We start from the raw sequence: 23,992 nt of genomic DNA, 5'->3' as shown, positions 1-23,992 counted from the left end.
ATTTCCTTAGACCATGAGATTGTGCAACTCCCAGATACCGTAGGAATGCTTTGGGTGTACCAAACGTCACAATGTAACTGGGTGGCTATAAAGGTGCACTACAGGTATCTCTGAAAGTGTTTGTTGGGTTGGCATGAATCGAGACTGGGATTTGTCACTCCGTATGACGGAGAGGTATCTCTGGGCCCACTCGGTAATGCATCATCATAATGAGCTCAATGTGACTAAGGAGTTAGCCACGGGATCATGCGTTACGGAACGAGTAAAGAGACTTGCCGGTAACGAGATTGAACGAGGTATTGGGATACCGACGATCGAATCTCGGGCAAGTAACATACCGATGGACAAAGGGAATTGTATACGGGATTGATTGAATCCCCGAGATCGTGGTTCATCCGATGAGATCATCGTGGAACATGTGGGAGCTAACATGGGTATCCAGATCCCGTTGTTGGTTATTGGCCGGAGAATGTCTCGGTCATGTCTACATGACTCCCAAACCCGTAGGATCTACACGCTTAAGGTTCGGTGACGCTAGAGTTGTTATGGGAAATATTATGTGGTTACCGAAGGTTGTCGGAGTCCCGGATGAGATCCCAGACGTCACGAGGAGTTCCGGAATGGTCCGGAGACGAAGATTTATATATGGGAAGTCCTTATTCGGTCGCCGGAAGTGTTCGGGGGTATATTAGTATTGTACCGGGACCACCGAAAGGGTTCTGGGGGTCCACCGGGAGGGTCCACCTGCCCCGGAGGGCCCTATGGGCTGAATATAGAGGGGAACCAGCCCCTAGGTGGGCTGGGCGCCAAACCCCCCTAGGGCCCATGCGCCTAGGGTTGGGGGAAACCATAAAGGGGGCGCCCCCCTTGGCTTGGGGGGCAAGCCTCCCCCCTTGGCCGCCGCCCCCCCTCTAGATCCATCTGGAGGGGGCCGGCCCCCTCTCCCTTGCCCCTATAAATAAAGGGGGGGTGGGAGGGCAGCCGCACCACATCCCTGGCGCAGCCCCTCCCTCCTCCAACTCCTCCTCCATAGTGCTTAGCGAAGCTCTGCCGGAGAACCACGTGCTCCATTGCCACCATGCCGTCGTGCTGCTGGAGTTCTCCCTCAACTTCTCCTCTCCCCTTGCTGGATCAAGAAGGAGGAGATGTCCCCAGGCTGTACGTGTGTTGAACGCGGAGGCGCCGTCCGTTCGGCGCTAGATCGGATCTTCCGCGATTTGAATCGCCGCGAGTACGACTCCATCAACCACGTTCTTGTAACGCTTCCGCTTTGCGATCTTCAAGGGTATGAAGATGCACTCCCTCTCTCTCATTGCTAGCATCTCCTAGATTGATCTTGGTGACACGTAGGAAAATTTTGAATTATTGCTACGTTCCCCAACACGTATAGCATAATCTTACCCGGCGATCCCCTCCTCGTCGCCCTATTAGAGAGCGATCACCGGGTTGTATCTGGCACTTGGAAGGGTGTGTTTTATTAAGTATCCGGTTCTAGTTGTCATAAGCTCAAGGTACAACTCCGGGTCGTCCTTTTACCGAGGGACACGACTATTCGAATAGATAAACTTCCCTGCAGGGGTGCACCACATTATCCAACACACTCAATCCCATTTGGCCGGACACACTTTCCTGGGTCATGCCCGGCCTCGGAAGATCAACACGTCGCAGCCCCACCTAGGCACAACAGAGAGGTCAGCACGCCGGTCTAAATCCTATGCGCGCAGGGGTCTGGGCCCATCGCCCATTGCACACCTGCACGTTGCGTGGTCGGCCGGAAGCAGAACTAGCCCCCTTAATACAAGAGCAGGCTTAGGTTCCAATCCGGCGCGCGCCGCTCAGTCGCTGATGTCACGAAGGCTTCGGCTGATACCACGACGTCGAGTGCCCATAACTGTTCCCGCGTAGTTGGTTAGTGCGTATAGGCCAGTGGCCAGACTCAGATCAAATGCCAAGACCTCGTTAAGCGTGTTAATTGAAGTATCCGCGAACGCCGACCAGGGCCAGGCCCACCTCTCTCCTAGGTGGTCTCAACCTGCCCTGTCACTCCGCCACAAAGTAACAGTCGGGGGCCGTCGGGAACCCAGGCCCACCTCTACCGGGATGGAGCCACCTGCCCCTTCAGCCCCCATCTCCGAACGGTATCATAAGTAATGTAATAGTATAAAGTACATAGCATATGCCCGTGATCACCTCCCGAATTGATCACGGCCCAGTAGTATAGCATGGCAAACGGACAAGAGTGTAGGGCCACTGATGGAACACTAGCATCCTATACTAAGCATTAGGATAGCAGGTAAAGGTATCAACAATTGTAGCAACAATGACAGGCTTTGCAGCAGAATAGGATTAACCGAAAGCAGTAACATGCTACACTACTCTAATGCAAGCAGTAGAGAGAAGGAATAGGCGATATCTGGTGATCAATGGGGGGGCTTGCCTGGAAGCTCTGTTGTACAGGAAAAGGGTCGTCGGTGACGTAGTCGTACTCAGTGGCATCAGCGTCGGCCTCGGGGTCTACCGAAGAAGAAGAGAGGGAAGAAATAGGAAATACGGAGCAAACAAAGCATGACAGAACACAACGAGGGAATACGCAGTGCTAGGTATGCCCTAACGCGGTACTAGGCGATGCCGGCGAAGGAGGAAAACATCCGGGAAAGTATTCCCAATGTTTGACGTTTTCTGACAGACGAACCGGAGGGGGAAAGTTGCGTGTTTGCTATGCTAGAGATGTGTGGCGGACGAACGGGCTGCGTATCCGGATTCGTCTCGTTGTTCTGAGCAACTTTCATGTACAAAGTTTTTTCATCCGAGTTATAGATTATTTAATATTAATTATCAAAGTTTTATTACATATTTTAATTTATTTTATTTCGAAATTAAAAGAAAAAAAATGCTAGGTGTACCCACAAAGTGTACCCAGCAGGGTACACTATGGCTGACATGTGGGCCAGGGGGCCCAGTTGACCAGTCAAAGTTTGACTGGTCAACAGGGGGTGGGGCCCACCGATCATACACACGTTAGTTAATTAGATGATTAATTAAGCCAACTAGTTAATTATTTTAATTAATCAAAATTAACGAAGTTAATTAATTCACTAATTAATTAATTAATCACTTTAATTATTTTATTCTTTTTTGTTTTCGTTTTTTAGGGGCGGGCCCTGTCTGTCGGTGGCTCATCCGAGCCACCAGGGGCTAACGGGCGCGGGCCAACCGGGGCTGCGGCGGAGCGGAGCCCCGAGGCGTGCGGGCGGGGCCGCCGGCGGCCAGGGACCGCGACGGCGACTAGAGCAGGGCTGGGGCGACGACCGGAGCAGCAGAGGGAAGCAGCAGCGGGTGGCGGCTGTAGCGAGTGGTGGGGGCAGGGGCGCGGGTCGCCGGAGTCAGAGGGAGCGGGTGCGCACGGCGGGGGCCAGGGGTGGCGGAGCCGCGCGCGGGGAGGCGGTAGGGCGGCCAGCAGCAAGCGCGGCGAATGGCGACGAGCTGCGACGCGACTGCAGTGGGAGGAGTAGCAGTAGGAGCTCGTAGGCGGGGCTACGCGGGAGGCGAGTGGGAGTAGCGAGGCGAGAGCGCTGGTGTGGGCGGGCGCTGGCCGGAGGTGAGGCCAGGCAGTGGCGGCGCGCGCGGTCGCTGGCAGAGCCTGCCACCGACGCCAGCAACGGCGGTAGGCAAGCGAGGCACGACGGCGGGTCCGGCCGGACGGAGCAGGGCGGAAGCTGCCTCGACCGGGTGCGGCGATGCGCGTGATGGCGCACGGGAGCAACGGCGAGCATGACTGCGAGGCAACATCATGCACGGGTGCGGGCGCATGCGGCGTGTCCCGATGGTGCGGCCGGAGCAGTCGTGGCGCAGCAGTGGATTAGCAGAAGCGGCAACGACGGATGCTAGCGGGAGCAATAGCAGCGGCGACGACGAACTACGATGGCGATGGTAGCGACGACAGGAGACGGAGGGGCGAGCTCAGGGGAGACGGGAATCGAGCGGAAGCTCACCGCGGAGGCACACGGTGGCCCGGTGAAGGCTTAGTAGCAGCAGGACGACGACAATCGTCGATGGCGTGGCGGCGGCCGAAGGAGGAACATGAAGTCGATCCCAACGATGGAGAGGCGGAGAGCTCAAACTCGAGGGTGCTGGCGATGCAGTCCAGCATGACGGAGCTTCAGGACAAGTTAACAGCTCGCGGGAACAACGGAGAGCGCGTGGGTGAGAAGATCCATGGTGACAGCGGGTCGGGTTCGTGTTGAGGAGAACAGAGCGCCGCGGGGGAGAGGGGAAAGTGAACTAGGGTTCGGCAGGGGGGTCGTGGGTGTCCTCCTTATCCTCTCTAGGGCACTTGAGGGGAGCAGGTGTCGGTCATCCGGCCGTGCCGCCCTGGGATGGCCGCCACGCCATGGCTCTGCCTTCTCCTCTGTACAGGAGAAGAGGAAAGGCCTGTGGTGGGCTGGGCCGTGCACTATAGCACTGGGCCTCTAGTGCACAGTGTGCACTTAGCCCCTGTTCCTTCTTCTAATTTTCTATTTTGTATTTTCTCCACCATTTTGTATTTTAATTTAATACCAAATAAGTTTTGTTGAATACAAAACTTGTCACATAAATAGTAGGCAATGTTTTGAGCTAGCACACACGATTTCAAGTGGTTTGTAAATACATAAATATTTATTTATTTTGAAATGGCTATTTTATTTGCTGTTGGACCACTTATTAATTTCTTAGGGATTTATCTGTGAGTCAAATGAAATTGGTTCCATCATGGCAATGATCAGGGGAATTTATAGAATAGTGTGAACATTTTAGTTTTATTGTTTGAAAACTTTTGTTGTTTGCCTTTAATTCAAATTTGAATTTAAATGGTTTTGAACTAACGCGAGATTATCAACAATAACCGAGGTGACGTGACATCGTTAGCGGAGAATCACTATAGTTTAATTATCCGGGCGTCACAATTCTCCTCCACTACAAGAAATCTCGTCCCGAGATTTAAGAGGGGAAGTGAGGGGGAAGGGATTTGGTTACGAAATTCTAACGAATCTTCTCGGTCTTGGTTGCTCTTCTCGAAGAGGTCAATCCATTACGTTGATGTCTTCATTTCTCTGCTTCAGGTCATCATGACGAAGCCAGCATCCTTTCTTCGGGAACTCCATCGTACGTACAAAGGACAAGGGGTAACTTCCGAAGAATGGACCGCTACAATGTTGTTTATCTGGTAGATAACATTAGGGAAGGTGGCGGAAAGTAACTCTCGAATTGAAACTTAAGAAATTATCGAGAGCAAAGTAAGGAGGTGCAAAATAGAAGTTTCAAGCGCATAAGCAATCGTTCGTTGCCTGATACGAAATGTGACAGGGGTTCAGACAATGGGAAAGTATTGCGTCTGGTACCAGAATTGATCACTAGGAAGGTGGCTCGTGAATCACATACGAAGTCAAGCGCGAGGAATAACTTTGACAACAGGGTGTATAGGAGAGTCAAGTTTCGATCCTATGGAACTGTGGGTTATGGGCCCACCATGGGGGTTAAAAGTAGGAAGGGCGGTGACGTCTTGCATGATCATGTAAGCAAGGCATGTTAGAGGATAGCCTGTCAGTTATGTCGGCAACAACATCGGTACCAAGGGCGAGGGACGAAGAGAACCATTTTCCTGCTCGTTGAATGAGGCGGACCAATAGGCAAAGTTCTCGTCCATCGGTGGCTACCGGAATGTCAATAACAATAGTAACAGGGTCTTACTGACAGAGTTGTACACCGAGGTGTTTACATAAGCAGGAGAATATTGTTGCTTAGATCATACAGATCACAAGAAAGATTAAACCAAACAATGGAAAGGAAAATATGATTATGAGATCAAACAGAACAATGGAAAGGAGAATGTGTTTAAACACATATGTCAAGGGTATATCCTTCCCAAGGACAAACAGAGCATGATATCCATGACAGGATATAATGTAGAAAACTCTTTAGGTAAGGGGAGAGAAATTTCATGACATTACCCATACAACGGTGTTTGGGTAATTTCAACAAAAAACATTTAGCATGGTGCTTCAAATGTTCTCATTGAAAATCGGAGTACCATAGACATGCTACGAGATATCACTGACATGGTCTTCAAGCAAAAGTCAGACCTTGTATACACAAGGATCCATCAGGATCAACTTATAAGTCTTACAATTCCCTCATGGAAGAATGAGTAACCTTGCTAAAAAGGAAACTATAACAATAGGTCCTACGGCCAGGTGTGCTGGGCATGACATCCTCTTACCGGGTCATATAAAAGAACAATGTTATAACTCTTGGAAATATATTCCAACCATCATATCTGACCGAGATTCAGATCTGATTGGTGTCAGGATACCTCAGGCTCAGGATGCTTGAGAAGAAAAGGTGCAACACCAACTAACGAGATTACATTGTAAGATTCTCGGGAAATGACTATGGAAGTGAGTTCCGAGACAAGGGTTCATCATTAAACTAAGGAGAGGATGAGAAGGTGGTTGAAGGATTCAGCGACAATTCATTGAGATTTCCAAAAAGATGGATTTCCACAATTATGTGAACAAGGAGATAACATTTGACAGATCAAATGATATAATGAGGTATGCTCGAGGAAAACATACACAATTAAACATTGGTTGAAAGGTGCACCCGAAATATGGGATGGGTTGCACGATAAATGTTAGAACGGCGACTTAATGATCAAAAGAATTAAAATGAATCAATCGACCATTCACTTCAAAGCAATAGGGTTGCTAAAAGTTTTGAATTCACACATCATAGTTCAATTGTCGGTTTTCCGGTTAGAAACAACACGGGGACCAAGGAATGAATGGAGATGGCAGGAAGTATCACTTGTACCAAGAATTCATAAGAGGTGGTGAAATTCTCATGACATTCTTGACATAAAAGATGGTACTACTTCAAGGTAGGACATAAGACAAGCTGGATAGCCAGGAATTCAAGGTACAGCCACAACACAAACAAGTTTGTGTTGGAAAGAAGGCAAGGAAGTAGTCGTTGACAACACAATTTACCAAGGGACAAGGATGGTATTCCCCATGAAGAATTCAATAGATATCTTGGAAGGGCTCAGAATGTTGATGATGATCACGACACATTTGTCGAGAGATTTCATGAAGATGTAATGAATCGGGCGATGACATCAAGTCAAAGGAATGATGAAGCGAAAGGTTATTGGAACTACAAGTACATCACAAACTCAAAATCAAGCTTGCTGTTCAAGCTGAAATGATATGACAAGGAAAATCGGCGTAAGCTTAGCTCATCGTCGAAAGAGGTGCTCCGATAATAAGGACCAGGTAGCAGAGTTAAAATCATCACGACAATGATATAGCCGTACAGGCTAGGAATTGCGTGATCGGGTACAAACTCGTACTTAAAGAAGATTATCAAGAGTTGTTGAACCGTAGTGCAGACTCGGTTCAGTTATCGGTGTCTTTGAGTGTTTAATAACTCAGAGCCCATGAAAAATTGTAATCAGTGAGAATGTAGTACTTGATGAAGAACTCATAAGAAGTTATGCAGTTCCAAGATAATCTCAAGATACCAGGGGGGTAATACTCGATGAAAGATCAAAGTAGAGGTTGGCTAGGGTATTGCTCTACAGAAGACAAGAGCTTAAACTTGCACGAGAAATGGTATCAAAGGAAGAAATTATGGTCGGAACCACAATCATAAATGATCAAACCACGGATACAAGATGAACTCATAACAAGGGGACCATTATTAATACAAGAAGCTTCCATGATAGATTCCACATCGGGTCCATGGGCATGAACACAAAGTTCAAGGTCGACTCCCACTTCTCCAAAGCACAACCTTACATTCACTTATCGTTTTGATAATGGCATTAGTGTTGAAAGTTTTACCTGGTGAAATACCAGATGAGTATGGCCCGTGAAATCTTTTGGGCTCACACAGTTTAGAGAAGGCATATGTTCAACCCATAAGGGCTTCTTAGAAACATATACCACAAGTTTCAAGAGTAAATATCACAAGCTCGAAAGTAGAGCATGGTTAACAAAATAGAGGATACAATTTACCAAAGGCATCATATACCCATGGAAAGGCTCACAAGGTTATTGAATATGAAGGACACTGCCGGATAATATTCCAACAAGGGGTCTTATGGTCTACAACGGAGCTGATGCGAGTATCGGTACTCTATCAGAGGAAGATGGAATGAAAGGGCATCAGATTATATAAACAACTGACTAATTCAAATCTCAAATGCAAAGGAATTATCATTTCCAAATCAAGGGATCAGAAGCAAACGCTCTGATTAAGAATGGATAAATTGAATAGACTTAGGGGTACAATCGACGACAATTTGATGGGTCGAAAACCAGCTCATGTCCAAAATGACATCTAAGCCAGAAAGATAATTTAAAAGGATCAACCGATGATTGTGTGCCTTTGCACTCATGTTGAATTAATAGGATCAAATTGACGGTGTTGAAGGAGACTAATGAATATTTCCAGCCATATGGAAAGCATCCATCTTGCAAGCAGACAAGTATTTGCAGAGCAATAAGCTGCTAAGGATTTTCGGAGGATCGAATAGTATTTCGAAGACTTTGGTGAAACACCGGAACAACTGGGATGAGCGGATACTCGGTAAGTATGAGGAATTATCTGTACAGGTATTCATGTGGTAAAGAACTGCAAGGTAGTAAGCTCAAGGGATTCTCAGGACAACAGAGAGTATTTCGGGGCTTCTTGTAATAACAAGATCAACGGGGAATGATTGTCTGAATGGCAAGTGTATGCAGTTTTCATAGGGGTTGACGGTGGAAGGGAATCACAAATGCGATGGCACAAAGTCTCGAGAGAACATCGTAGAGTAACTTCGGAATCTTCTAGTGCAGCAGGCGATCATCTGTAATAAGGGGCTCTCCGGGAGAAAGTATTTACGAGAACCTAGGGTTAGAGTTAGAAAAATCATTTAAACCGAGTAGAAGAGAGATCAGAATTCCAGAGTAAAGACGAGGAATAAAAGATCCTAATACCACCCAATGGCGACGTGGGCCCGTAAGTCACACAGCCATGTTAGTAAAAGTTTTGCAATGACTAGACTCGACTTCGGCCAAGGAGTTTGGAAGGGGGATTCCTACAGGCAGTCGGCTCTGATACCAACTTGTGACGCCCCGATTCAATCGTACACTAACCATACACGCAAACGTGTACGATCAAGATCAGAGACTCACGGGAAGATATCACAACACAACTCTAAAAATAAAAAGTCATACAAGCATCATAATACAAGCCAGGGGCCTCGAGGGCTCAAATACAAGTGCTCGATCATAGACGAGTCAGCGGAAGCAACAATATCTGAGTACAGACCTAAGTTAAACAAGTTTGCCTTGAGAGGGCTAGCACAAACTGGGATACAGATCGAAAGAGGCGCAGGCCTCCTGCCTGGGATCCTCCTAAACTACTCCTGGTCGTCAGCGCGGCCTGCACGTAGTAGTAGACACCCGCGATGCAGTAGTAGTCGTCGTCGACGGTGGCGTCAAAGCTCCTGGGCTCCAGCATCTGGTTGCGACAACCAGGTAGAAGGGAAAGGGGGGAAAAGAGGGAGAAAAGCAACCGTGAGTACTCATCCAAAGTACTCGCAAGCAAGGAGCTACACTACATATGCATGGGTATATGTGTAAAGGGCCATATCAGTAGACTGAACTGCAGAAAGCCAGAATAAGAGGGGGATAGCTAATCCTGTCGAAGACTACGCTTCTGGCAGCCTCCATCTTGCAGCATGTAGAAGAGAGTAGATGGTAAGTTCACCAAGTAGCATCGTATAGCATAATCCTACCCGGCGATCCCCTCCTCGTCGCCCTATTAGAGAGCGATCACCGGGTTGTATCTGGCATTTGGAAGGGTGTGTTTTATTAAGTATCTGATTCTAGTTGTCATAAGGTCAAGGTACAACTCTGGGTCGTCCTTTTACCGAGGGACACGGCTATTCGAATAGATAAACTTCCCTGCAGGGGTGCACCACATTACCCAACACGCTCGATCCCATTTGGCCGGACACACTTTCCTGGGTCATGCCCGGCCTCGGAAGATCAACATGTGGCAGCCCCACCTAGGCACAACAGAGAGGTCAGCACGCCGGTCTAAATCCTATGCGCGCAGGGGTCTGGGCCCATCGCCCATTGCACACCTGTACGTTGCGTGGGCGGCCGGAAGCAGAACTAGCCCCCTTAATACAAGAGCAGGCTTACGTTCCAATCCGACGCGCGCCGCTCAGTCGCTGACGTCACGAAGGCTTCGGCTGATACCATGACGTCGAGTGCCCATAAATGTTCCCGCGTAGTTGGTTAGTTCGTATAGGCCAGTGGACAGACTCAGATCAAATACCAAGATCCCGTTAAGCGTGTTAATTGAAGTATCCGCGAATGCCGACCAGGGCCAGGCCCACCTCTCTCCTAGGTGGTCTCAACCTGCCCTATCGCTCCACCACAAAGTAACAGTCGGGGGCCGTCGGGAACCCAGGCCCACCTCTATCGGGATGGAGCCACCTGCCCCTTCAGCCCCCCATCTCCGAACGGTATCATAAGTAATGTAACAGTATAAAGTACATAGCATATGCCCGTGATCACCTCCCGAAGTGATCACGGCCCAGTAGTATAGCATGGCAGACGGACAAGACTGTAGGGCCACTGATGGAACACTAGCATCATATACTAAGCATTAGGATAGCAGGTAAAGGTATCAACAATTGTAGCAACAATGATAGGCTATGCAGCAGAATAGGATTAACCGAAAGCAGTAACATGCTACACTACTCTAATGCAAGCAGTAGAGAGAAGGAATAGGCGATATCTGGTGATCAAGGGGGGGGCTTTGTCACATCCCTAGTTCTGGTATGCTCTGGGCTAGCTAGTCATGTGCAGCATCATGTTTAAATTGCATTTAAACTTGAAATGGGGATTGATCCAAACCCTAGCAAAAATGAATCCAACTAGGTTCAAATAAAAATCATTTTCAATGAACCCAAAATGCCTTTGGAAAAGTTCATCATTTCTGAATTGGTCTAGAACCTCTGGCAAAAATAATGAACATATGTCTAGGTCATTTCTGGATTATTGAATTAATCCCTAAATATTTGCATTTGGACATTAAGATACTATAAATATTTTTACATGTCCAATTATTTCTGAAAGTACTTGAGGGCTGTTGGAAATAATTTAACAAGTGCCCACGATTATTTTCAGCATTTTATCAAATGGTTTAGTATTTTTACTAAATCAAAACATACAAAGAAAATAGAAAACAAAAACAGAAAGGCAAAGAGGAGAGAAACCTCACCTGGGCTTACCTGGCCCCCAGCCGGCCCAGCACTGTGCAGCCCACTGGCCACAGTGCCAGTCATCTTCTCCACCGCGCCAAGAGGACGCGGGCGTGTGGCCGACGCGCGCGCACGGCCGTGCCGCCATGCCACCTGCCTGCCTGCCTCCGCCGAGGCCAGCGCGATGCCGCGAAGACCCCACCTCACCGCCCTGGACTTCTCTCACTCTCTCCCGTGCTTCTCCCCCTCCTCTGCTCTCTCCCGCGCCACACTCGAGCGCGCCCGTCACCGCCGTTCACTGCCACCACGGCCACGGACCACCCCTCGCCCTGCCGATGAGTCCAGAACCTCCGCCATGTCGTCCTTGACCTCCTCGCTGAGCTACGCAACGCCGGACGCCCAGAAGCCTCGCCAACGCCGCCGTTTCCGACCTCGGTTGCCGGAGATCCCCGTCGTCGTTTCGCCGGACCCCGTGCCTCCCCTGCCTCGCCAGAAGCACCAGAAGAACCGTGGTGAGCCGCTGTACCGTTCTCCCCATGACCCGTCGCCTATTTCGCTCTCTAACCGCATCAGCCACCGGAGCCGAACGCTCCCCGCCGCCGGCCATGTCGCCGCCGCGGTTACAACACCCGCACGTCGCACCAGAGCACGTAGGCGTGCTCAGCTCTTCCTCGGGAAGCCGCAGAACCCACCGGTTCATCTTGAAACGCACTGTAGCGCCTAACCCGCCGATGCCCGAACTCCGGCGGCCGCAAAGGAGCTCGCCGCCGTCAACTCCGGCCACCCCAGGCCCAACCGCCACCACTACTCGATGCGGATGTGCGTTCGCATCACGTAGATGCCCTCCACCAGCCATTTGGTCGCCGGAGACGCAAACCCGAGGCTCGCCGCCGCGGCTGACCCCGCTTACCAGGGGTTTAACCTCCCCAGGGTCCCTCACGTGTGGGCCCAGGCCCCTGCTTAATTAGTGTTAGGTTTAATTAGCGTTAAATTAACTTAGTTAATTAGATGAGCCACTCACATGTGGGCCCAGGCCCTAATTAACCTAGGTTAGTGCTAACCTAACACCAACTAACTCTGTTAGTTAGTTGTTACATCGACATGTGGGTCCCAGCCGTCAGGTTTGACCTGGGCTGGCGCCTTTGACCTGCTGACATCACCCCGACGTCATGGTGACGCAGTTAATTATTTTCTGGATTTATTCTTATTCAGGAAATTCCAGAAAATAGCTAAAACTTCTAAAATTCATAGAAATTAATCTGTAACTCAGAATGAAATAAGTTATATATGAAAAATGATCAGAAAAATCCAATCTATCCATCTATACTGGTTTAATGCATGTTTAAACAAGTTAACTTGCTGCTTAGTGCAAAACATGATAAGGCACTATTTAAGATCACAAATGAGTTTGAACTTTGAATCTTTGGTTCAAAATAGCTCAAACCCATCTGGTTGTAGTGGCATTAGCCCAACACACTCATTTTACCCTGTCATGATCATGCATCATATTGTGCATTGCATTGATGGTGTTTCCTCTCTGTTGCCAGTGTTGTTCCCCCTCGGTAGACGTTGTTCCAACGTTGTGATCGTTGACACTGATGAAGACTCAATGCTATCTTCAGAAGTGCCAGGCAAGCAAAACCCCCTTGTTCATTCTGATACAATCCCACTCTCTCGCTCCTGCTCTCTTTTACTGCATTAGGACAACAACGCTTCAACTGTTACCTGCTGCGGTAGTTGAACCCCTTTCCTCTGCATGACCTGTCATTGCCACAGTAAATAGATGAAACCCACTAGCATGAGTAGGAGTTGTTTGAGCCCTATTGTGCCTACTCATTCATGCTTGTTTGTCATGCCTGCTATTGCTTAGAGTTGTGTCAGGTCTGATTCATCGGGGATGAATTGGAATGTGGTGAACATGTCCTACAGTTGAGAGCTAAGTGTGTGAACACGATTTGGTAAAGGTAGCGGTGAGAGGCCATGTAGGAGTACATGGTGGGTTGTCTCATTGAAACCGTCCTCAGGAACTGAGTTCTGTGTTTGTGATCCATGAACAGTTACTACCACACATTGGGTTCCGGTAACTCGACCCCTCTTGACTTATTAACCAACTTGATCTCTGTCCAGGAGTTGCAACTAGTTTCTGGTGTTTGTAGGTAGTGTTAGTAGTCTACCAAGTGGCACCCGGTACAGGTGGGCTTGGGACAAACTAGGCACAGTGGCACGGTGTACCAAGTGGCACCCGGATGGTGGGCTTGGGAACCCTGCTCACATCGTTTGGGGCCGTGAGCGACACCCCGGCCGGATCTCCTTGCGGATGGAACCCGAATAGGCGATAAACCTGAACTAGAGACTTGTGTGGTTATTCAAGTCGTGGCCGACTCCCTCGTTAGGCTTCCGCTTGAAGGTTGCCGAGATACACGACGTGTACATGGTGGTAAGTGGCGAGAGTGTGTGTGAAGAAGTACACCCCTGCAGGGTTAACATCATCTATTCGAATAGCCGTGTCCGCGGAAAAGGACTTCTGGGTTGCCTGTACAGTTCATAGACAAGTGAAAGTGGATACTCTAAAATGCGCAAGATAAGCGTGAGTGCTATGGATGGCGTTCTCGTAGGGATACGGGAGCGGATCCATAGTGGTGTATTGGTATGGTGAATATGTGGACTCGTGTGCGCCACCTCAAAAGAGTTACTTGCAGTCGTAGTTCAGGATAGCCACCGAGTCAAAGCTGGCTTGCTGCAGTTAAACTCCACCACCCACCCCTTTGTTGATACCGATGCATATGTAGATAGTTCTGATGTAAGTCTTGCTGGGTACATTTGTACTCATGTTTGCTTATTTTATGTTTTGCAGAGAGACGTCAGTCTCGCTAGCAGTTCCGTGTGGACTTCGACGTTTAGCTTGATACCTCAGCTACGATCTTGTGCCCTCGGCAGGATCTGGTAGATAGTCAGGCTTCTCAGCCTTCTTCATTTGTAGATGTCTGTACTCAGACATGTTAAGCTTCCGCATGTTCTTTGACTTGTATGCTCTGAATGTTGGGTCATGAGACCCATGTTTGTAATATCTCGCTCCTCGGAGCCTAATGAATAAATACTCTGAGTCGTAGAGTCTTGTTGTGATGCCATGTTGTGTTTGCACATATCGAGCATATTGTGTGTATGATTGAAATGCTTGGTATGTGTGGGATCCGACAACCTAGTTGTTTATCCTTGGTAGCCTCTCTTATGGGGAAATGTAGTCTTGTGCTTCCATGAGCCATAGTAGTCAGCTACAGCCCGGTTCACCGGAGTCCTGCTAGCCCAGCACTACTGCTCCGGAACACTTGACTGGCCGGCATGTGATTCACTTCGTTCCTGTGTCTGTCCCTTTGGGGAAATGTCACGCGGTGACATCCGGAGTCCTGCCTAGCCTGCTAAAGCCCGGTTCACCGGAGTCCTATTAGCCCAGTGCTACAGCCCGGATTCGCACGCTGCTGGCCGACATACTCGATGTTGATTTATGTATGCCTGTCCCCATAAGTTAGTGCCACTTTGGTTCACGACTAGTCATGTCGGCCCGGGTTCTCTGTCATATGGATGCTAGCGACACTATCATATACGTGAGCCAAAAGGCGCAAACGGTCCCGGGCCATGGTAAGGCGACACCCGTGGGAATACCGTGTGTGAGGCCACAAAGTGATATGAGGTGTTACCGGCTAGATTGATGTGACTTGGAATCGGGGTCCTGACAGCTTTGGTATCAGAGCCTGACTGCCTGTAGGATTACCAAGCCAAACTGGTCGAAGTTGAGTCTAGAAATGCTTTAGTTATATAAGGGAATTGATTGTGGAAGGGAACGTAAGGCTCTTTTTACTCCTTTACCCTATGCCTTCTGATCTGAGTCAACCTCTTCTTTTCCTACGGGGATTAAGAACTAGGCCTTCTCATCTATCTATTAGGATGACGAGTTACTATGATAGAGACTTATAGGATTGTTGGTTCCAGGCCTCAATTCAGTTTCTACTACTTTTAGTATGTTGTCAGCTGAACCAGAACCTTGATATGATGTTGTTAAGTGACTATGCAAATCCTTGTGAATGTCTCAAATCTTTTTCTGAGCATTTACAGCCGTTATGCTGTCCGAGTCATCCTAGGTTTCTAGATAGTCTGATGCACTTGCAATCATTCCTCCATGTTCCTGATGTCCATTTGGGCCAGATTAACCACACTAATCAGTGAGTTGAGGTACTCTGTTAAATCGACATATATGTTGGAGCTATTATTACGACCCTAGGTGTCATAGGGGATCACCCAGTAATCTAGCAATGCTTTGTATCCCACGTGTGATGATTCTGGCCATTATTCTCGAAAGCATCCCGTGATGCCATTTAGTAGTAGGTATTCTACTCCTGGGTTCTTGACCCAAGATTCACTCTACCTACCTCGTGTTGATAGTGTTGCTCGTACCTTTAGGATATTAGTAAGCTTTGTGATAGTCTTCGAGGTCCGTGGTATCTCATTCTTCCAATACCATGAACCATCATGGCAGAAGTTCCTGTGGACCAAAAGATTACAACCAGGGTGCTCTTGAGGAGTACTCCATTCATATTGTGACTCTGCCAATCCTACCCTTCTGCATGGGTTACCCGGAAGAAATGCTGAGCTTCGCTCGACATACTAATCTATGCATCCACAACTCAGAAAAAAAACATATGTTCCTTTGAGTTGTCCCTCTTTAGTTGTATTCCGACCCTCGTCTATCAATTGATAGTCAGGAGTAGTTGTGCCTTCGTGTTAGCGATGCTTATTATTCTTGTGGTCTGTCGAGCCGTTCTACTTCAGAATGACTAGGAGAAACAAACTCCAGTACCTCATCCATATCTAGGATTGGGTCAAAGCAGTTGTATTCCGCAGATCAAAATGCCAATCCAGCTTTTGATTCTGTTCTACCCTGAAGTATTGCCCTCTTTATGTCAGGAATATCATAGGAATTGCACAACCTCCTATGAACTCTTGATACACTGATACTTCTCGCCATCATCGTTCATTCCTCGGTCTCCGTGTTATTGTAACCGGAATACCGACAAGTGAACCATGATGTGTGAAATCAATACTCCTAGCAACCGTGTTGCTTGGTAGTTAGTGGACATTAATATCATTCTTAGCATGTTGGTTATCGAATCACTACTCTAGGATTGATCGTGCTATCTTGTCCTTATTTCTGGTGCACTTTTCGATCAATGAGTTAGGATAGTGCCAATCCTTGCTTATTTGATCATATCGTCTTGCGTGAGAAGCAAGATTGTTCTCGAGCTTAGTAACATATCGGTGGTTCGTGATTTTCTGATTATCTTCTCAGAAGTATTACCAGGTTGTTTCCTGACTGTTATGTTGAGCTCGTGATCAAGTTGGTTTCTTGTAAATCACCCCTTCTCCAAGAATCTGTGTTGGTTACCCTGAACTGGTTGGTTAAGCTAAACAACAACTTGGAGAGTTGGAAGATGAAAGCTTGTCCGACTTAGTTTATCTCTAAGGGATATCCTTGTGAGTGTGTGTGTTGAAGAAAGATGATATCTTCCTCGATTGATCCTCGTGGTCAGTTGTTGAACCTATTGTCTTATCAAAACTTTGATTTGAGTATGGGCTATCGGCAAATCAAGTCAGAACCAACGGTATTTGTAATGTTGTCTTACTCGCAGTTGTCCCTCGGGCATACACCATTATATATTTTGGGTTTGACCAATGCTATCATCTTGTTCACATAATTGTGGAATTCCACTTATACGGAAACCCGGATGAATTGTTGTTGAGCCCATCAGTAACATTATTCTTCTGTCCATGATTCATGTTGAAGATCTAAGCTAGTGTTGGAAACTTGTGTAAGCATTTTCCTCGTGCCAGCTCATGAAGGATATGTTTGGATGTAAGTAGTGATTTCCTCTTAGTTCACGTGCATTGATGCAAGTTGCCGCCGTGAATTCGAGAAAGTTTGTTTTGCCTCCTCCGGAATCATCCCAAGTTAGTCATGCACGTGCGAAGTGCTCTATGGTTTGATAGGTTGGCCGCCTCCATTCTATAGGTGTTCCTAGCACACCAAGCCACTGATTGACTTGCTCAAGGATAAGAAGTTCCTTCTTAAGAATCATGACTTATGTTAGGACTTCGATATTCTCGATGATGGTTCCTTACCAAAGCTCGGTAGTGTTTTATTGTAAGACTACTCTGTGGCCATGCTTGTCTGGGGCAGCGTGTTCACATGTTTGTAGCAGAACCCGCTCATGTTTTGGAGCTTGCTATCGTAGTTCATTTCCCAAGAATCTCTCAACGTCATTTCGTCGATTTGTGTTGCAACCTTTTCTTTTTCAGACATGTTGTCTGAACTGTTATGTTACCAACTAGACCTGAATCTCAGGCAGATATGATGGTTGGAACGTTTCCCAAGAACTATAATATTGGTCTCTGTAACTCGGTAAAGTGGATGTCGTGGCCAACACACCTAGCCGGAAGACCTATTATCGTAGTATCTTGATTGAGGAAGTTGGCCACCTCCCCATAAGGATTTCGTAGGATTTACTTCCGTAGTTATTCCTTATGGATTCTTACGCTCCCGAAGTCCGACCTTTTACTTGGTGTCCTAGATACCAAACCATATCTATAAATGGGTTACGCTAGCACATCAAGGAGAACATTAGAAGCGGAGTGCTAAATGTCTCTCGGTCGATCATCTGGATTTCATTCCCTTGGCCTCGCTAAGGTGAAATCTGAGAAAGTGTTGTCTTCCTTTACATCTGCATTGTCAATCACTATTCATCATGGTAGTATGATGTGTTGCCAGGATCCCCGACACGGATGTTGGTAAGACCTTGATGAGTATGTGAATGCTCAAGTTCTTGAGAGCACGCGCAAGCAAAATCATCCCTTGCGTTGTCTTCAACAAGGTAGTCCACTTCATCCATTCTAGCCCGAGTGTGTCGTTCTCCCGAACTCCGTCAAATGATCGTTCGTAAATTGCCTCAGGCTGGTGAGAAGAGTTCCAATGATCTATGTGTCAAAAGTAATTCTTTTTTCCACCTGAGGGAATAACTCTACGAGTCACCTACCCTAAGGTGCCCCGTTATGGAATCATGGTAAATTTTTCCTCGCTATTTGAAACCCTCGTCAAATTGTTTCTTCCGTCCCTTCAGATGCATGTTTTTGCCTCTCAGCTCCAGAGATGTTGCTATGTCCCATTCCGCGAGTTGATCTTCTGATCATTAAGATGATCCTAAGTTGCTCGAACCCCAAGAAGATCGATTCTTCTAAAAATCTCCCTGTCTACTCATTGTCATGTTAGATGTAGTTCTCAAAGCAAGACGTCGAGATCAAGGTGATGCAATGAATCAACATCCTCGAGAAGACATCTGGATCGTGAACTTTGTGTTAGCTTGTGTCCCTCTGTCTTCTTACCTCACGACTTGAATCTCAGGACGAGATTCTTGTTTAGTGGGGGTGAGTTGTCACATCCCTAGTTTTGGTATGCTCTGGGCTAGCTAGTCATGTGTTGCATCATGTTTAAATTGCATTTAAACTTGAAATGGGGATTGATCCAAACCCTAGCACAAATGAATCCAACTAGGTTCAAATAAAAATCATTTTCAATGAACCCAAAATGCCTTTGGAAAAGTTCATCATTTTGGAATTGGTCTAGAACCTCTCGCAAAAATGATGAACATATGTCTAGGTCATTTCTGGATTATTGAATTAATCCCTAAATATTTGCATTTGGACATTAAGATACTATAAATATTTTTACATGTCCAATTATTTCTGAAAGTACTTGAGGGCTGTTGGAAATAATTTAACAAGTGCCCACAATTTTTTTCAGCATTTTATCAAATGGTTTAGTATTTTTACTAAATCAAAACATACAAAGAAAATAGAAAACAAAAACAGAAAGGCAGAGAGGAGAGAAACCTCACCTAGGCTTACCTGGCACCCAGCCGGCCCAGCACTGTGCAGCCCACTGGCCACAGTGCCAGTCATCTTCTCCACCGCGCCAGGAGGACGCGGGCGTGTGGCCGACGCGCGCGCACGGCCGTGCCGCCACGCCACCTGCCTGCCTGCCTCCGCCGAGGCCAGCGCGACGCCGCGAAGACCCCACCTCACCGCCCGGACTTCTCTCACTCTCTCCCGTGCTTCTCCCCCTCCTCTGCTCTCTCCCGCGCCACACCCAAGCGTGCCCGTCACCCCCGTTTGCTGCCACCACGGCCACCGACCACCCCTCGCCCTACCGATGAGTCCAGAAGCTCCGCCGCGTCGTCCTCGACCTCCTCGCTGAGCTACGCAACGCTGGACGCCCTGAAGCCTCGCCAACGCCGCCGTTTTCGACCTCGGTTGCCGTAGATCCCCGTCATCGTTTCGCCAGACCCCGTGCCTCCCCTGCCTCGCCAGAAGCACCAGAAGAACCGTGGTGAGCCGCTATACCGTTCTCCCCATGACCCGTCGCCTATTTCGCTCTCTAACCGCATCAGCCACCGGAGCCGAACGCTCCCCGCCACCGGCCATGTCGCCGCCACGGTTACAACACCCGCACGTCGCACCAGAGCACGTAGGCGTGCTCAGCTCTTCCTCGGGAAGCCGCAGAACCCACCGGTTCGTCTCGAAACGCACTGTAGCGCCTAACCCGCCGATGCCCGAACTCCGGCAGCCGCAAAGGAGCTCGCCGCCGTCAACTTCGGCCACCCCAGGCCCAACCGCCACCACTACTCGATGCGGATGTGCGTTCGCATCACGTAGATGCCCTCCGCCGACCGTTTGGTCGCCGGAGACGCAAACCCGAGGCTCGCCGCCGCGGCTGGCCTCGCCGGCGTCAAGTCGCCGGTGGGGTTGACCCCGCTGACCAGGGGTTTGACCTCCCCAGGGTCCCTCACGTGTGGGCCCAGGCCCCTGCTTAATTAGTGTTAGGTTTAATTAGTGTTAAATTAACTTAGTTAATTAGATGAGCCACTGACATGTGGGCCCAGGCCCTAATTAACCTAGGTTAGTGCTAACCTAACACCAACTAACTCTGTTAGTTAGTTGTTACACCGACATGTGGGTCCCAGCCGTCAGGTTTGACCTGGGCTGGCGCCTTTGACCTGCTGACATAACCCCGACGTCATGTTGACGCAGTTAATTATTTTCTGGATTTATTCTTATTCAGGAAATTCCAGAAAATAGCTAAAACTTCTAAAATTCATAGAAATTAATCTGTAACTCAGAATGAAATAAGTTATATATGAAAAATGATTAGAAAAATCCAATCTATCCATCTGTACTGGTTTCATGCATGTTTAAACAAGTTAACTTGCTGCTTAGTGCAAAACATGATAAGGCACTATTTAAGATCACAAATGAGTTTGAACTTTGAATCTTTGGTTCAAAATAGCTCAAACCCATCTGGTTGTAGTGGCATTAGCCCAACACACTCATTTTACCCTTTCATGATCATGCATCATATTGTGCATTGCATTGATGGTGTTTCCTCTCTGTTGCCAGTGTTGTTCCCCCTCGGTAGACGTTGTTCCGACGTTGTGATCGTTGACACTGATGAAGACTCAATGCTATCTTCAGAAGTGCCAGGCAAGCAGAACCCCCTTGTTCATTTTGATACAATCCCACTCTCTCGCTCCTGCTTTCTTTTACTGCATTAGGACAACAACGCTTCAACTGTTACCTGCTGCGGTAGTTGAACCCCTTTCCTCTGCATGACCTGTCATTGCCACAGTAAATAGATGAAACCCACTAGCATGAGTAGGAGTTGTTTGAGCCCTATTGTGCCTACTCATTCATGCTTGTTTGTCATGCCTGCTATTGCTTAGAGTTGTGTCAGGTCTGATTCATCGGGGATGAATTGGAATGTGGTGAACATGTCCTACTGTTGAGAGCTAAGTGTGTGAACACGATTTGGTAAAGGTAGCGGTGAGAGGCCATGTAGGAGTACATGGTGGGTTGTCTCATTAAAACCGTCCTCAGGAACTGAGTTCTGTGTTTGTGATCCATGAACAGTTACTACCACACATTGGGTTCCGGTAACTCAACCCCTCTCGACTTATTAACCAACTTGATCTCTGTCCAGGAGTTGCAACTAGTTTCTGGTGTTTGTAGGTAGTGTTATTAGTCTACCAAGTGGCACCCGGTACAGGTGGGCTTGGGACAGACTAGGCATAGTGGCACGGTGTACCAAGTGGCACCCAGATGGTGGGCTTGGGAACCCTGCTCACATCGTTTGGGGCCGTGAGCGACACCCCGGCCGGATCTCCTTGCGGATGGAACCCGAATAGGCGATAAACCTGGACTAGAGACTTGTGTGGTTAGTCAGGTCGTGGCCGACACCCTCGCCAGGCTTCCGCTTGAAGGTTGCCGAGATACACGACGTGTACATGGTGGTAAGTGGCGAGAGAGTGTATGAAGAAGTACACCCCTGCAGGGTTAACATTATCTATTCAAATAGCCGTGTCCGCGGAAAATGACTTCTGGGTTGCCTGTACAGTTCATAGATAAGTGAAAGTGGATACTCTAAAATGCGCAAGATAAGCGTGAGTGCTATGGATGGCGTTCTCGTAGGGAGACGGGAGCGGATCCATAGTGGTGTATTGGTATGGTGAATATGTGGACTCGTGTGCGCCACCTCAAAAGAGTTACTTGCGGTCGTAGTTCAGGATAGCCACCGAGTCAAAGCTGGCTTGCTGCAGTTAAACTCCACCACCCCTTTGTTGATACCGATGCATATGTAGATAGTTCTGATGTAAGTCTTGCTGGGTACATTTGTACTCACGTTTGCTTATTTTATGTTTTGCAGAGAGACGTCAGTCTCGCTAGCAGTTCCGTGTGGACTTCGACGTTTAGCTTAATACCTCAGCTATGATCTTGTGCCCTCGGCAGGATCTGGTAGATAGTTAGGCTTCTCAGCCTTTTCATTTGTAGATGTCTGTACTAAGACATGTTAAGCTTCCGCATGTGCTTTGACTTGTATGCTCTGAATGTTGGGTCATGAGACCCATGTTTGTAATATCTCGCTCCTCGGAGCCTAATGAATAAATACTCTGAGTCGTAGAGTCTTGTTGTGATGCCATGTGATTCACTTCGTTCCTGTGTCTGTCCCTTCGGGGAAATGTCACGCGGTGACATCCGGAGTCCTGCCTAGCCTGCTACAGCCCGGTTCACAGGAGTCCTGTTAGCCCAGTGCTACAGCCCGGATTCGCACGCTGCTGACGGACATGCTCGATGTTGATTCATGTATGCCTGTCCCCGTAAGTTAGTGCCACTTTGGTTCACGACTAGTCATGTCGGCCCGGGTTCTCTGTCATATGGATGCTAGCGACACTATCATATACGTCAGCCAAAAGGCGCAAACGGTCCCGGGCCATGGTAAGGCGACACCCGTGGGAATACCGTGCGTGAGGCCACAAAGTGATATGAGGTGTTACCGGCTAGATCGATGTGACTTGGAATCGGGGTCCTGGCAGCTTTGGTATCAGAGCCTGACTGCCTGTAGGATTACCAAGCCAAACTGGTCGAAGTTGAGTCTAGAAATGCTTTAGTTATATAAGGGAATTGATTGTGGAAGGGAACGTAAGGCTCTTTTTACTCCTTTACCCTATGCCTTCTGATCTGAGTCAACCTCTTCTTTTCCTACAGGGATTAAGAACTAGGCCTTCTCATGTATCTATTAGGATGATGAGTTACTATGATAGAGACTTATAGGATTGTTGGTTCCAGGCCTCAATTCAGTTTCTACTACTTTTAGTATGTTGTCAGCTGAACCAGAACCTTGATATGATGTTGTTAAGTGACTATGCAAATCCTTGTGAATGTCTCAAATCTTTTTCTGAGCATTTACATCCGTTATGCTGTCCGAGTCATCCCAGGTTTCTAGATAGTCTGATGCACTTGCAATCATTCCTCCATGTTCCTGATGTCCATTTGGGCCAGATCAACCACACTAATCGGTGAGTTGAGGTACTCTGTTACCTCGACATATATGTTGGAGCTATTATTACGACCCTAGGTGTCATAGAGGACCACCCAGTAATCTAGCAATGCTTTGTATCCCAAGTGTGATGATTCTGGCCATTATTCTCGAAAGCATCCCGTGATGCCATTTAGTAGTAGGTATTCTACTCCTGGGTTCTTGACCCAAGATTCACTCTACCTACCTCGTGTTGATAGTGTTGCTCGTACCTTTAGGATATTAGTAAGCTTTGTGATAGTCTTCGAGGTCCGTGGTATCTCATTCTTCCAATACCATGAACCATCATGGCAGAAGTTCCTTTGAACCAAAAGATTACAACCAGGGTGCTCTTGAGGAGTACTCCATTCATATTGTGACTCTGCCAATCCTACCCTTCTGCATGGGTTACCCGGAAGAAATGCTGAGCTTCGCTCGACATACTAATCTATGCATCCACAACTCAGAAAAAAACATATGTTCCTTTGAGTTGTCCCTCTTTAGTTGTATTCTAACCCTCGTCTATCAATTGATAGTCAGGAGTAGTTGTGCCTTCGTGTTAGCGATGCTTATTATTCTTGTGGTCCGTCGAGCCGTTCTACTTCAGAATGACTAGGAGAAACAAACTCCAGTACCTCATCCATATCTAGGATTGGGTCAAAGCAGTTGTATTCCGCAGATCAAAATGCCAATCCAGCTTTTGATTCTGTTCTACCCTGAAGTATTGCCCTCTTTATGTC

This window comes from Aegilops tauschii, chromosome 1 (genome assembly GCF_002575655.3).
Source record: "Aegilops tauschii subsp. strangulata cultivar AL8/78 chromosome 1, Aet v6.0, whole genome shotgun sequence".
Lineage (NCBI taxonomy): Eukaryota > Viridiplantae > Streptophyta > Magnoliopsida > Poales > Poaceae > Aegilops > Aegilops tauschii.
Note: the sequence above shows the minus strand (reverse complement) of the source record.